The 16979-nt window shown below is 43.3% G+C and overlaps 1 protein-coding gene across 4 annotated transcripts in view; it reads left to right on the top strand.

Annotated features, from left to right (window-relative positions):
* MICAL-like (protein) overlaps nt 1-16979 on the top strand; it is a 98480-nt gene that overhangs the window by 21970 nt on the left and 59531 nt on the right. The window contains exons 1-2 of one of the 4 annotated variants that reach the window (XM_067357196.1): nt 10449-10938; nt 13379-13661. The exons of 1 other annotated variant lie outside the window; for it this stretch is intronic. The gene's annotated coding sequence lies outside the window, so the exon portion shown is untranslated. Of the gene's footprint in view, nt 1-10448; nt 10939-13378; nt 13662-16979 lie in introns of those variants that run through there. 2 more of the 4 variants (XM_067357199.1, XM_067357197.1) reach the window with 2 other exon arrangements.

Below are 16979 nucleotides of genomic sequence, written 5' to 3'. Positions count from 1 at the left end.
TCGCGACAAATTTCGAGGTAGAATTTGCAACCTTATATACGCCATATATAGCACGGAAAACATCAAAATGCATATCGCTGTTACATAGCGCATAAAATTACAAGTGGGATCGTATTTCAAGTATGAAGTATAGAATGTCGCGAAATATAGTACGTCCGAAAGGGGCTTGATGCAACAATAATATATTGGATTGAACAACAATAAATTAGATTGGGTTTAAAAGCGAACGGAAACGTTTGATGGCGTATTCATTCAGAGGTGAAATAGTTTACGCACGAACAACTGCGCTTTTTTTTTTTTATCAGCTCCTCATTGTCGTTAATTTTATCAATTTGAGAAGCTTTTAACACACCTTTACTTAATTTAACGTATATTCGAGTAGTATCGTCGGACGTTAGGAGCCTCGACGATTCCGCAGCGCCCGAGGCCCTCGACGAATATATAAGCGCGACACCCCCTTCTTCCGCCTTTTCTCTCTCGCTTGACTCCAATTTCACCGGGACATCTTTTCATCCCGCTTCTCACATCTTTCTATCGCGATGCTTCCTCGGCATTCGCCTTAACCTCCGTCGTCGCCGGGATCGCGAACAGCGTATGTTTAATTCATGTCGCGCGTTATGCATACGAGAGAGAGAGAGAGCGAGCTGCTGCCTGTTTTCTCCTCGTGTCGCGTCTTACCCTTCGTGTTTTGATTTCCCAGCACGATGAAGTGGTCACCGTCCGTTCCTCTCGCCTCCTCTCACCATCTCTCTTTGTTCGTCCGCACCCTTTTGGTCGACGCACGTCGCCGCGTGTGTCGTGTGTGTCAATCGTTTCCATTTTCTGTCGCGAGTCCGAAATTACCGTATTTATACGATTCTGACAAAATCTTCTTCCACGTCGACGTAAACTGTACCGAACGGGATTCGCGATGCTTCGGGCGGTTAAAATTTTCATTACGGCAATTTCGAGTATGCAAAGACAGAGCGGGATGATTCTTTGATGTTACCGTATTTTGCGAATTGCATTTCAATTGCGTGACCGAACGCGAGCGGAAACGCTCGCGTGCTTCTGCATTGCAACGCACGAATATGCATATAATTATACAATATGCGCGGCATTCACGCGTTGTTTACAAGCACGCCAGCGGCGTTTATTTTCACACTCGCATACGTAATCTTCTTTGCAGCGTTCGTCGAAAGTCCGACAAATTTATGCTTTGGGACTCGTTCTCGTATTGTTTGCGGTTTTGCGACAAATTGCAGGGTGTCGTTCGAGAGAGTATGTTCCCTCGTTATTAATCAATGTGTTATTAATGGAATGGCATTTTCCTGAAACTTTCCGGACTCTGTAACGGCGCATATTATGCATAATTTAAACACCGAGATAACTTTATACATTGCCGCCTACGTGTATGTATTCGATAGAGCGCATAAGAAGGTGGATTATGTCTTGTATTAAGTGAATCATAAACAACTTAACGCGTAATAATGCTAATTACGTTTAGAAATATTTAGAAATACGTGCGCTGAAACACAGCATCGTTGAATATTACAAGTTTCGACTAGGAAGGCCACTTTACTGTCGGTAACAGTGCTCCATTTTTTATGCTCTATTTTTTTCTTAAGCGGAAAAAGAGAAATCTCGGAAAAAATAAGAAAAATACGATTAGTATATGCGGTGCGAAGTTATTAATTTTCGCGATGCATATGGCCAGGCGTTATCAGATACCGTGCAGATAACGTCGGATCTTTCCAGTTCGATATTGTAGCTTTATTTATAGAATCCAATTATCGAATGCGTTATATAAAAACGTCTGATCGAAATTGACGAAAAAATCTCGCTTAAAATCTGAAAGATTCTATTATAAGACGCACGTCGCTCATCGGAAACGTGACAGTCCGTTCGTGGTTGTTGACGTTCCAGCTGGATCAGCGAGATACTCGCGCGCTGCCTCGAGGGATTAGAACTTAATTAATGAATTCTTGTACACTCTGCTGAAGCGATTGATTGTGATCTCTCGGTAATCGGTGGGAATTAATTTTCCACCAGATGGCTTTCCTGCGCGAGAATCGACCGATAACACGGCACTCATATGAAATTCAAATTAACTGGCCGTAATTTAGTGTAAATATTTATGGTTTCAATCTCCCTGAAATTTCCAATTTTAAAAAGTTACAACCCCATACCTGTCGAATACGACAATATTCCGCCTTTAGTCGATTAACTTTCGTTTACCAGGATTATTACGGAGGCGGAACCCGTAGGAGCTTTTTAGAGAGCCCGTTACTTTGAGGCTGGAGGAAGGATTAAAGATTCTCCTCGTCGTCGCACTCGACGATCGAACATCCCTTTCCATTTTGTCGTCATAGGAACGGTGATAAGAAGAGATTTTTCCGATTCTCGGTTCACTCCGAGAATAGTAACGCTATGTGCGATCACGCGAGAGGAGAGGATATTATAGTGAAAATGACAAAGTCCGTAGTGGACTCATTATCCATATTGCTCCACATAAATCTTGTCCCCCGCCTCCTACGAGCTCCTTTAAACCCTTTTTAACGAAAATACAGTGATTTAAAAACGCAATTTTTCACAGTTTTAATCCTGAATTTTTTAAGCGATATCTCGATATACTAATTTTAGAATTATATCTTTTCCGGACACTTTTTCTCATTTCTTTTCAAATTTTGTTGCATTTTTTTCTCGGGACTTTGCATATCTGCGCGATGAAAATACTTTTAATAACACAGATATCAAAATTTATAACAACATTTGCTTTCTATAAAATACGATAGTGAAATAAAGGTTTCTCTTTTGAATTGAATTGCATCTCGTGCAGTTCGCTCGATTGCGATGCATCGGTTATTTTTTCGGGGAGCAATTTCGAGTGCGATCGGAAGCAACGTCGATAGGGACGTCGTAATCGGCCTTAAAACGCCGTTGAAAATTGTCATAACGACGATCGAATGTGATCGCGGTGAATGCGCGGATCCACTCCGGATTTTCTCGCGCTTGACCCATTTTTGCCCAACGCCTGGAAAACGCGCACGAATGAGGTGTTATTACTTCTTTGGAATTTAATTAATTTCCGCCTTCGTCACAGATTTTCTGACGGTTTTCAACACAATGCATCCCACCCTCTCCCCCGCGCGTTCGTAATAATTCTTCGTGATCGAAATAGAACTTTTGATTAGCTACATAAGGTTAAACGTAGATTAAAGCATTATTTTATGCCGGTTTATTGATGTCACTTCCGGTATCTAGAATCACGAAGAATTTTTGATGGAAGGAAATAAAGCTATTTTTATTAGCCAGTTTAATATTGCAAGTAATTGTTTAATCTTATTTTGGTCACAGTAAATTAAACATTTACAGACTGTCGGAGACAGTTCCAAATCGTAAGTAATTTCGAATATTTTAAATAAATCTTTCTATCTTTAATAAATCTTTTTTGTAGGGCAAAGCGCAATTTAATTTAGACGTAAATTAAATATGTATTTATCAAAGTTGCAATCAAGTTTTTCACGTATGATTTTCACGTTGCTCAAAACCGTGCTGTCTGAAAATAATAACATCATTTATTGAAAAATACGAAGTTACTTATTACACAACCCAATACCAAAAATGTCAAGTAATAATCAATAATAATTGGCACGAACTCGTTTCTTTCGCTTTGTAACTATTTGTCACAGTCGCGTCATTATAGGACCACGTTGCGCGCGTAACCGTTCTTTTCACTCGCAAAGACAATAGCGAGAATAATTGACGACCCGAACGAACTTGCGAACTCGTCCGCAGAAGCGCTTCTGAAATGTAATTGCGTCCTCAAGTTTTACGCGCAAAATACATGAATAGCATTATGAATGGCTCGCCCAAGTTTTACTTAATACAGTATACAGGGTGTCCTAATTAAAATTTTATTCATCGCGTATCTTCTTTTTGAAATTGCAATCTTACTTCTCGCAAATAAACCGTGCCGTAATGATACACGATAAACGAGGCATTATGCACACCCGATATTGGGGGGGATAGGCGTCGCGCTATACAGACACGCGGAAGCGCACAATGGCCCTTTGAATTTACTTCCGGAACGGAACATGCAGTGCAGGCGCATTGTGTGAAACGAGTTGGCAATTGGGATGGAAAAAAAAATACCACAGCGAACAGGTGAAAACGCGATGAATAAATTTGGATACGAATGGCGTACGTAAAGTATTGTTCGCCAAGTTGCCCGTAACTCGGCATTGTTATCAACGGTGACGGTGATAAATCTTGAGGGGGGGGGGAGGGGGGAAAACACGGACATTTCAATGTTGGGGCCGCACGCGAGTGGATTTTAACGAATTAGAAAGCCACGCGCGTTTTGTCGCGGCAGCTTGTTTCTATTCGCAGGTATTGAGCGACAGCATGGAAATCGACCCGCGATAACGATCCTATTGGCCGGTCGGCCAGCCGCGGCCGTATCACTTCCCCGGATACGTTTTCACGTTCCCAGTGCAACCCTTAATAAATTATGCGCGAACTGGAGCTGGATAGAATCGGGACGACTATATCGGGCTATAGTCGCGCGCCGCGCCTTACTGACGCATGATCGATTAAATAGAAGAGAAAGCTGGCGTACACGGACTCGGCACGCTCGGCAGCCTCTCTCGGCCTGTCGTGTGCCAACGCGTGTTCTATCAATGGGCGCTCGGAAATTTTCAGTAGCCGCACAATAATTTCAGCAATTCCAACTGTCCGCACGAATTTGAAATTGTTCGGATTCGCCGAGATACTGTAGGTAAATTTGATGTAGCTTGTCCCGTAACAGTCGTACAATGTTTTAATGTAGCGGTATTCTTGATTAACTTTAGCAGCGATAAGCGAACTCGACTGACAATAAACTTCACCGCACACATTCCTCCTCTCATTCATCTCCGCATGCTTTCAGTCTTAATTAACATTCATATTCTAAATTCTAAAATAACCTTTGTAATTTTGTTCTTTATTACAGCTGTACAACACTTCAATGATACATTCTTCATTAAAGTTGCGAAAGCATAATGCGACGATGCTACAATAATTATCCAATTAGAGAAACTCGTACAATTTGTTCGAGTCATTTATCTAATTGTGCGAGTCCTACTTTCGATCGCGAGACACGATCCGATGTTCTTTAATTTCGCAAAAAGCAGCACATATTTCCAACAGTTGCTGTCGGGCTTTGCGACCCTCGAGACTTCTCGAAATGTCGTGCAAAGACGACCGAAAGCATGGTTACTTTGTATAGGCTACAGGCTCGCCTCGCTTCGGCGAAATAATGCATGTCTTTATCTATCGCGCGCGTTATACAGTCTTACGCAAGCCCGGCTATCCCGAGGCCGATTTATTCGAGGCTTTTCGTTTCTGAGCCGCGATTGGCCTTATCAGATCCGCGGCGACTACAATGATCGTATTTCTCGGTCTTTAGCTGCGCCGCTAGTTTTTCTTACGTGCAAAGTGCACTTTATTACCGTCGCGATATCTCGATAAGCATTCTTTCGCACGCTCGCGATTAACGCACGGAAATTCAATTAAAATCTCGTTACGAAATGTGGAATTATTCGAAATAGCGTAACGCGCCGCCGTCTGTTCTTGTTTTCTTTTCCAAAGTCAATTAGAGTCTATTAGATTTTCAATTAGGCGCGTTAGGTCGAAATGAGAAGGGATGGACGAAACTTTATCCGGAGTGGGACATTACGGGAATACGAGTTTGCAGTGCGGGGTTAATTCACTTGTCGTTCGCAAGACTATAACAATGTGGTTAGAACACACGGTGATTCTATTGTGACTACGATGGAGCAAGAAGGCCGCGCTCTACCGAGACTACCCGCACTGCGTTTTACTATCGATTCTGCCGACGTTTCCGCGGAGCGTGTCTACTCGTCTCTCCTGACCTTTCCGAAGTTACGTGCTAACAATACCTCCGTTGGAATTGCCGGGCGAATCCCGAAGAACGCGAAGGCCCCGCGCTTCTGAAAGACGCGCGAAAAGGAAAGAATCGGATGCGATTTTCGTATCTACAAAAGTTCCATTAGTTCCGTTCTCGCTAATGAAGAGCAACTTTCTACGTCGAAATCCATCGACAGATTACGTCGGACAAATTAGTTTTGCCATCACCTTTTGTCTATCGCAGAGAATATCGGAAGAGGAATCAACTAAATCGCGTCTTCCGACACAAACGTGTGCGGACATATAAACGTAGAATGCATGACCTATTCTGTATGCACGAATGCACGACATGCACACAGACGAATTACATGCATGCCATTGTGACCCGCTTGCAAATTTAATTGTGTCGGTTTTCGCTCGACTATTAAGCTCCTATTCATGGCGTTTTGTGTGTATCTGAGTACATTTTGTACTCGACGCATCAAGAATTGGAATACGAAAAGTGTGTGCTTCAGCGCTAGTTAAATTTCGATTATTATTATTGCGTCCTGAAGGAAAACACGATTGTGTTCCATAATACACACTGTATATAAGATAATAATTATGGAAAGTGTATCGACTCGCGCGCGGCGACCGGATATTAATGAGTTCGCTTAACTGGAAATGTTGATTTATCAGGTTAATTACTCTTATCGTCACGCACACACAAAATTCCTTTTTTATCTCCAATGGATATAATAAATTTAGCGAATTGCCCGCATAGAAAATGCAGAATTATATTTAAATATCTACAGATATTTATTTCAATCGGTATCTAAATAGAAAACCGTACTAGAAAATTTCTATCTAAACAAAAACCGTATCTAAAAAACTTTAATACGATACAATATGCATATTATTTACGAATAAATAAGTATGCTATAAACGTGAAATAAGACTCTTTTTAGAATCTACAGCGTCATATTCTATCTGCATAAATATACACACATACATACGTCATAATTTTTCGCAGAGTTGTAAAAATCTGCTGAGCGCGCATCACTTATGAGTGTTCGCACACGGATAATATGTTATGCGATGCGTAATGATATGTAACTATTGCGTTACTACGATCAGCTGATCAGCTAGGCGATAGTGTGAGGTAGGTCACGGTTCTGTAGGTCACTAACTGTCTATACAGAACACTGCTATTGGCAGTCCGACTTCGGCCTACTTCGGGATCGAGATTTAATCGACATGAATCGATATAACAGTTCGACAAAAAATTTCTTTTTTAAGACAAGAATGCGAGTTATATTTCTTTACGCTCGCATTTCCCACGCGCGTGATTCGACGTGCCTCTTAACACGGCTTCGCAGTCGTGATTTTTGCAGTCGCGAACGTCTTTCAGACGTCGTGCGCTTTGCAGTGGTGATTTTGATATCGAAAGATTAAAACTTATATGCGTTCATGTAGCATTTTTCAAAACTTCGTAAGAGAGAATGGTCGTTCCAAGTCGTTTTCTCCGAGAATAAACAGAAAAGTTGAGTGCAGGTGCGACATGCGGATTCGGAATCCTTCAAATTTTATCCCTCAAATCGATACGGTACGCGCGCACCAGAAACTGCATGCCGAGGAACGAAATAGAGAATCGTTAGAGCGTCTGAAATAGCGGTGGGAAGCGGGAATTGGAACACCCCGAGCACGTATACCTGTGATCGATTGATGTCGTACTAAATTGAAAGATTCTGATAAGGAACAGTCTGATGCTTCTCCCTCTTGCTAATTCAGCAAAGATAAGCAGTGTATTTCGTGGGAAAGCTATGGTTATCGTTCCGGCGAAAACGCATTTGTCAGCAACTGCGCGCGAGCCAGCCCCGATAACGAACGTAATTAACGTCGAGTTGTCGACAGGGTTAAGTGGTCACGGATCTAATAAGCGTCGACAAACGAACGAAATTATCCGAGCAATTGTAGGATGAATTACGAACTACGCGCGAGCAAACGCTCCCACGCGCTGCGTGGACAACGACGAGAAGCCGCTTTCGCGCGAGTGTCGCGCATGTTAAAATCTGGGGCGCGTGGTAACTCCGTGTTTTCGCGAGAAAACGCGACTCTCGTTCTCGCTTAATGCGCGCCGTTTTCTTTTTACGCACGACGGTTTCGAAAACCTCTCTGCATAATGTCGCGATCGCGCCACCACACTCTTCTCTCTTTCGTCGCGTGCGATGAACAGCGCAATAAATTTATCGTCGAAAGACGCTACTTCTCAATACGATCAATCGCGCTGGATTTCCGGCTAATTGTGAACGTTTTCTCGTTAACCTTATTATTCTATCCGGAGAGTTAATTGACCTTGTTTCGATTTCACGTCGAGCCGGCTCGCCTTCCACTAGCAGGCACGCTGCTGATTAAAGTCACGTAGCAATTGGTGTGTATTGCACGATATTGCGCGACGATTTCTGCATTTCGTGTGAAACGCGATCGACAGGATCGAGTCATTATTATTGGTGTCGTCTATAAGACTGCTCTGATTGTTGGAGCATATTCAGATTCTGAAATGAAAGATTATTTACCGAGTTTTATTACAACTCGCATAAAAGATTCAAACGACTTGTATGATCGAACCGTTCGAACAATCCGAAGCAGAAACGTTTCAACTTTTAGCTTTGAATAGCTTCGAACATGGTAAAATATGTAAATGAGAATATTTATGAAAAAAACAAGATTTATCGATTAAGTTTTATTCTCTTTTCGTATGTGGCTTAGTTTTATTTGCATCGAGGCGAGCAGATTTGTACGAAGTACGTATAATATACGTCTAATTTCCAATCCCAAAAAATTTAAAGATATAAAAGTTATAAAAAAAAGTTGGAAACGCGGTTGAAACTGTTCGAGAAATTTGGGGCGATATTTCGTTGAGAAACGGGGATCGTCGAGAGCTTCTCGCTTGATAGTGAGAATTAGAGCGGCATAGAGCTGCCTTTATCGATCGTGTCCGACTGGAAGGTCTCCCAGTTGATTTAGCGGCGCAATTCGCGCGATTCTCAGGTGCATTCAACGGTGCATCGTCGAAGGCCGCCGGTGTCTTATACGGGCGCGAGGCGAAAGGGTACAGGCGACACGTTTCGAAGGATACCACTTCACACTGGCGAAGTCGAGATCCACGCGAGGTCGGTACGCGAGGTTATTACGGCGGTATTTTGGAATCGATGCTGCAACTTTCAGCAACGTCAATTACGAACGCGCATTTACGCGACTAACGAGCCGATCAATCGATTATTCCGAACGAAGGAATATAAAAAAGGATTTATGCTCGGCCGTGTAACGCGCGATCGAAAGTTCAGAATCTCATTAGCTGCCACGTAAGAGCGATTTATACGACTACTTCGTCTCGTGCTTGACACCGCATACCGCGATAAGGATTATCACGCGAAGTAAATTCGCTCTCGAACGATCAAGATCTCACGATCCAGATTAGATGCTACTATATTTGACTCTCTCTCTTTGCATGTTTACTGTAAATGCATCAATGATGACGAAAGTGATTTAAATAAACTCGCGCGTTCGAAAACGGGTTCTCCGTCCGTCAGAACTCTTCGCGTTCCTTTGAAAAGAATTCCCATAGGGAGACCCGCGTGTCTCTATTTTCGCATATTGATCGAAAGGTATTACATGTTCGCAACACCTGGCCGATAACGGCCGCCGGCGTAACAAGTTTTGTCCGTTTTGTCCGCGGGTACAAAAACATCTCCTTTGGGAATTCGCTTGACAAACACTGAAAAGTCACTGTTTCAAAGGCATTGTTTTTCATGCACGCAGAGAAAAGAACGAAGCGTCATTCCATCACGCGTGTTGCGTCATCCGCGTGAAAGGTGGTAAGCGATAAATATCATCGTGCCTCCGTGTGTAATAAGATAATGTGCGAAATACGAGCACTCATCCAGCATGCATCAGATACCGAGTAGGTAGATTATCACGAATATCATGCGCGGTTTCTAATTCGCCGATAACTGAATTCTTGAGAATCAAAATACGAGGAATATTATTATTCGGAAAGGTCTGAGTAAGCTCGAAGAGATTGAACAAATAAGAACGTCGATGATGAGAGGCACGAAATGTGCCGTATACTACAAAAACATTGATATATGATTAGCGATATCGTGTCAATCGTATCATCCGACATACATAATTCTTGATCGATGTGTATTTGACATACGTGTGTATTCTGATTCATGAAATGTTTTCGGGGTGTCGCAAAGACTGTAAATGGAATTTTATTTGCGTATTGCGTCCGCGAATAATACTGCTCACGCAATATTATCGTTTAAAGTAGTCACGATGCACAATTGTATCAAATTTCCATTAAACCAGTGGAGAATATTCAGTTAATTAATTCGCGTAGCTAATGCATCTCCTTAAATAACACTAGTCGCTATTGGTCGAGCAGCGAGAAAACGCGTAGTGTCCGCGAGTGGTGTCTGCTCTACGCCTCGTGAACGGTGAGCGAGAACGAGCGTCGGAGCGAAGAAGACGGCTCGATCGCCCGTCCGGCGCGTAAAACCAAGCACGCCGCGCGAGGCGTCTCAGTCGCTGTACCGCGCGCGCGCTGTAAACGCGATATTACGCACGAGTACGCAGATCGTTTCGTCCGTCGTAAGAACGATCGAGAGTGCGGCCGCTCCCGAGAGTGTAATAACCGTGCGCGTCCGCTGAACGTACCGAGGAAGCCGAGGAGAGAAAGAGAGCTCGTTACAACCGCAGGGCGCTGCCGCGAGCTTGAGGTTGAGGTTGAGGTTAGGGACGTCGCCTGGAGTGCGGTTTGTGGTGCATCGTGATACGTTACCGCCCGCCCGCGCCGCGCGCGCGCAGGCCACGTCGGACTCCGGAGAGCAAGTTGTGCACGCGGTCGCAACTGTCAGTTTTACATTCAGCTGGTAGAAACACTGGCAAGAGCGAGGCGCCTAATGGCGTAACGGCGGCGATTGTGGAGATCAACGCGGCACAACGGAGACACAACGGGGACGCAAGAAAGAAGCGAGCGAGCGATCGTGCAGAGAGTGACGTAAGGTAACGGATCTCCTCGCGGATGCGTAACTTTCGTTGAGCGGGGTTAGAGGGGGACCATGAGAGAGAGAGAGAGAGAGAGAGACGGGATACATTACGCAGATTGCGGCCGAACATGCTGCGATTTAACGCTCACGTTGTCGATATTTCGTTCACTCATTTCGTTACGATACGATAGTGTCCCTTTCGCAACTTTTCGCAGCTACATCACTGTAATCCGATTCTTTATCTTAATTATGTTTACACACTTTTTCACGTGTTAGCACACGTCACTTTCGAGTGTCGTTATCATTTTTCATTTTGTATCGCGCTTACGTACGAATGCCACGCCACACGTTCGGAAAGCCATAACCTTGCGCGTTCAAGCTGAAATAATGAAATTGCTGCGAAATCAAAAGGTACATACAATTCAATGAAAGTCTACACTATATAATACACGCGCTGTATAATGCATGGACACACATCATGGTTGCGTGGAGAGCACGCGGCGGAGGAGACGCGGGATTGTCTTACTACCTGTTATTCAGGGGCTCGTTCCCACGGTATCCTCGGTTCACGCTCGCACGAGTGTGTGTAAGTACACGCGAAAGAGAAGGAGGAACAAAGATAGGGGCGCACCGCCGAATATTATTCGGCTTTCGGTGTGTTCGTGACGCGCTTTGGACGCGCTCGCCGCACCCCGTTTCGCGCGACCTTGCATTTGAGCCACTAAATATACCGGTTTTTTCTATAGGCGCTGTCACGATTCTCACGCGTGTTTCCTTTTTACGCGCGGCGTTTCTTCTGCTCTCCTATTTACACGCGTATTGTTTTTCCGTTTATATCACCATTTCTAGGAATAAATTCCTCAAGCGAGAACTCTCTTGAATTCCGTCGTCGTAATTGCTTCGTATTTCGTGTCGACAGAATTTTCCGCACTGATAAATCCATCCATCAGTGGCCGTTCGAGATGTAATAAGTTTTTCAAAAAAATAAATCTTATCGCGCAGACGCGGTCAACACTCCGTGCGAGCACTGTCTCATTCCCATTGCGTTCATCACGTTATATTCATACGTGTTATACGCTGAGGAATGTATCGTTGCTGGCTAAAAGATTATCCGCGCCTCTAACAAACGAGGTCGCTGTCCTCGCCTCGCGACAAATAAACCAACGAGATAGCATTCATCTAAACGATTGCATGCTGAAAATTCCGTGCTCGAGATAAATCCCTTCGTCAACCTGCCGAGAAGACTCATCAATCAAATTCAATAATTCGCATTGATATAATTAACAAGTTTCTATAAGATGTTTTTCTGCTTAAGTGTATTTTTTCCCGCAAAATATACAGAATAAATTCGTAATCTTAATGTCAACAATACATTCTTCGATGAAATGAAGTCGATCTTTAGATGAAAATATTCAGACGATATTGAAGTTATAAGCCTCTACGAAAAAGTAGAATTTCTTGCGGATTACGTCACAAGAGATGAAAATAAACAATGAAACCATTTTCCTCAGTCAATTTCAAGTAAACTAAACTTTTGCGCAAAATTTTAGTTTGAAACTTAATAATAAAGATATATGTGATGTGATCGAAAAGTTACGATAAACAATAACTTGTCTTAACTTTTTTATTAAGGATTGATCTCAAATTACTCAGAGAATGTCTGTTCTTAAAATTAATATCGCGAGTTGTAAAACGTCATGAAAGACACATTTGACACGTATAAGAAAAGTACAGTCGAAGAAACGCAAAGTTTTTAGCGTCACTTGAACGAGATCGTAAAACGTTCGTAAAGTGAAGAGGTCGTAAGCTATATCTGATAGCGTTCAAAGTTGCAATTCCCGATAGATTTCAGAAAACTTTCTTGTTTTTTTTGTTTTTTTTACGCACAACGTTTGGGATTACGTATCGATAATGAGTGCAAAAATTAACAAAAATTAAAGCGGAACGAATGGGAAAAAAAGACGCGTGCACGGAATTGCTCTCGAAAATTCGTAAGTCCGAGTTCGAGAAAAGTCTCGTCAATCCTTCCTTCTGCGAGACTTTTTCACGGTGACGTGCCGAATCTCACCGGACGCGGCTAAGAGCGGAGAAGAAGGTGAGTCACGCAGGCTGAAAACTCGTCTAAGACTCGCTTGCACGAGCAAAACAACGAGGAAGCCCCAGTTCGGCGGAAACGAGAGATAAAAGGCGTGCGCGAGAGCTAGTGGCTCCCTGCGGTTTATGTGCGACAGAGCGACGGACAGCCTCGGTAGGGACGTGTATCTACATGAACCGCCTGAGTCATCGCCTCTAAAAGTAGTCGTTGATAAACAGGCTTCTTACGAACGAGATACGATGCGTGGCGACTTTCGGTCTTTTTCGATCTTAACCCACGAGGTCGACGAGCAGACTTTTTATATACACACACACATTATATATATATATATATATATATTTTATTTTTTTTTTAATTTTAGACCGAAGAGACTGCTCAAACCGAAGACTCTCGACAACACCGCGCCGCTTTCGGACAGGTAGTCTTTAAGTAGTCTCTCGGCCCGACGCGGAGAATCGGTTCGCTTTGAGGCTCGCCCTGCGCCGTCCCTGCACACAGCTCTACCACGTGCAGGACGTAATCGCGTGACCACCTACCCGCCAACTCGAAATTACCTTCCTGGAAGGAAAGACGGCGTTCCCACCGACGTACCTGATCGCCCCTCACAATCATTTCGGCCCTCCGGGATCTCTTCGTTCTTTTCGGCAAGTATACATCTTTGCCAAGCTGCGCCTCTTGCGAGGTTACTCTTGCGTCTCTCACGAGAGAGAATCCTACCAATCCCCGTATTCTGATTTCAATCCTTGCGAGACACGCGAGGAAATATAAAATCCTTTTTGCACACAAACGGACTCTTAAACGACGCCGCGATAACGTTTAACGACAAATAATCATTACAAAATGCATATAATGCTTGCAAAACCGTAGAAAAATGTACGACTTTATTTATCTATTTTATTTAGATTTATTATAAAATCTTTCTTTTCATGCAAATCAAAGTAATCTGAACGAACGCAATGGTGGCATCCTCGTTCGAGCGAGAATCGAAGATCGATTCGATTCAGGTGATCCTGCTGGCGCGGCTAAGATTCGCGCAGGAAAAATATTACAGCAGGCGGGCGAGACGTATTATACTTTTATAAAAGTATCACTCGTCGTGAAGTCGGGATTTACGATCCCTGCCACCGTGTTGCCTCGGTCTTGCGGTACTTTGTATTCATATCGTTAAATTCAACGATCGCGCGTTATTCAGGCTTCATGAAGGCGCTTTAACCGCAGTCTTCATCCACGCCGACCTTGCTTGCTCGTTAAAACTCACGTAGCGCGCTGCTCTCGCCTCCCATTTTCTATGACTCGATCGACACTCGATATTCGTATATTTAAGATGAATCGCGTTCTTCGCAGATTTCTTACTACAATCTATAAGTAATGTACAATAAATATAAAATGGAAACGAGGAGATACATTTTTATGCCGCCCACTTTTAACGAGAGCGAAGCACGCAAGGTGTGTTTGTTGCTCCCGTTCGAAGTGCAATTCAGAAACTTCTAAGTCAGAACGCGATAATAAATTTTGCAAATTGCGCCCGACTTTGCTTTCCTCAAGTAGCTTCCCTCCGTTTAATCGCGTTTTCAAGCGTTAGCCGTTTTTGCGATTGCGCGCGATTGCGCGCGCTCGTTAAAGTGCGATCCTTAATTACTGGAAACGGACACGCGAGTTTATCAGCTAGCCGAGTACCTATGCGAGAGCGCGTTTTAAATCGAAGATCTGTGTCCGCGGCGATAGATAGCGGGAGATGGACATCCGCGATACTGCGCCATCGCTCAGGAATATAAAATAAGAATTGAAGAAAAAGTTCTGTGTGATCCAGATCTGCGATATGAAAGTCAAAACTGCGCGGGGATCATTATCTCAGCGCTAAATGTTAATTTCCATTGAAAGAAAATACGATACATTAGATACTCGTCACCGCGCGCTTGTTTTTTTTTTCTAGCACGTTTTGCTATACGGATTTCTATGTCAATTTCTTCAGCCGGCGTAATTCAACGTTAGTAGACATTAATGACGAGAAGATGGCGGCAAACAGTGGAAAGTCTCTCCGCGCAATTCCTTCTAATAGTCTACCGACTCCCCTGGCGCTTTTCCCGAGGAACAAGACCGCGTCTGTGGGATTAATCACGAGCGCATTGAAATATTAACACGCAAACATCACGATATGCGCGTAAACTGCGCTTAAATGTTATCCGCACATTGAACAAATTAATATGCAAGTCAGATCTTAATGAATGCAAATGTTTAACATTTTATTCGCGTGTTTCATTTTCTTTCCGGTTAAAAAAGAAAAAAAAAAAAAGAAACAAGATTACATTAAAAATTTGTAATCTCCTTGGAATATGGAAGATTTATGGCGATTTGCAGAGCTGTACGGCTCATATTGATCCACCGGTATTTCCGCCACGACTGAGAGAATTTTAATAACTTACGGTGGAAGAAACGTTATAATATATAAATCAATATTCGTAAATTCTGCAAGCTCTGCGCACAATTGCCATCAGTACATTTGACAAAGAGATAAAATTAATATGCATACAGCTTTCTATTATTATCATTCGACGTTTTTCTCCGCGAGATCCAACGGTGGTTGCGGTCAGTGAGTGCTCTTGCATGAGTGCTTTCGCGTCGCGTCACCTGAACGACGAGAAGTGTCACTCGAGACTATGGCGCAGCGAGTGACTGTTGAAACGAAAGCTTTTCGAGCTTCCCAACTCTGTTTCGCCTCGCCATCACTCAGCGATGTTAAATGCTGATTTGCTCTTCCAGAAGCTTCCGTTAACAACAGACAGAATTGAGGAAATTTAAGAAATATATATATATATATATATATATATGGCGCTCGATCGCGCCGGCGAGACATTCTCCTCGCGTACGAGAAAGCCAATCGTGTTCCCTTGCGAGTTGAAGCTTTAACCGTGTCGTCCGGTCGGATCTCTCGTCGTCGCTCGAAGTGTATAAGTCGAGACACGTATAGGATGTCAGGATATATCGGTCGGAAGCGACCCGCGGTGTGATCGCACGTCGATTCCAGGACACGATGCGACGCGACGCGACGCGACTAACTGTAAAAATATCGGGGACGTCCTAATCTCCTGTGAAACTTCTTCACGGCGGAGGTACATCGCAGGTGTCTCGCAGTGCCGCGGGCTGTCTTCCTCGCCCCGGCATGAATCTTTCATGAGGTCTCTCCTTCCCTCTCCTTCGCGCATTCTCTTTCTCCCTCGCGTGCGATACGTGTCTTGCTTCGCGGGGCCGCATAGATGCACCTTCACTTTTGCCGAGCTGAGCCTGTGCCTGTCGAAAGGCTCACCGCGGTGAGCCCTTTCTCGATATCGCTGAATAATAAGATTGTATTGATCTTCTGTCACTAGGCAGCTAGCTCTGTATTAAATGAGAAACCGATAGTATTTTTCTGTGCTTAAATTTAAATTAGATTTTAGGTAATGTTTATTTAAGCCACTTGTTTCCCTCGTCACGCAAGATATTTTCGAATGACATTTTGTCAAAATTTCATTACTACACGATTATTTTTTCATTTGAAATGTAATTGAAGTTTAACCTCCTTTTATCCATCTTACTTGGCAATAGGCAATTCTTTAAATCGAGAGTAGATGCTTACATATAAACACGCGTACTAAGCTGCTCGTTTCGTCTATCTTACATCAAGCGTTTAATTCAATTGTGCAATTAATTGGACTTTCTCAGATACAAACATGTGTAAATTTTTATATAACATACATAAGTTATAAATAGCGCACTAGCTGTTTGTTTTGAAATATCACAGTTGTCGCGTATGAAAACTAAACGTAACAAAGAACGTCTCGCAACACTTTTAAATGCAGCGTAAAAATACACACAGAGGAAGCGCTGAAAATATATGTGAGAAAAATCGTGTTGTATAGCGCATCAAAAGCCACACGCCTTCAGGCATAGCCTGCGGACATGTTCGATATTTTCTTTCTACTATA

The sequence above is a fragment of the Linepithema humile genome, chromosome 6, assembly GCF_040581485.1.
Source record: "Linepithema humile isolate Giens D197 chromosome 6, Lhum_UNIL_v1.0, whole genome shotgun sequence".
NCBI classification, from domain to species: Eukaryota; Metazoa; Arthropoda; class Insecta; order Hymenoptera; family Formicidae; genus Linepithema; species Linepithema humile.
This window is presented reverse-complemented; position numbering and strand designations above follow the sequence as displayed.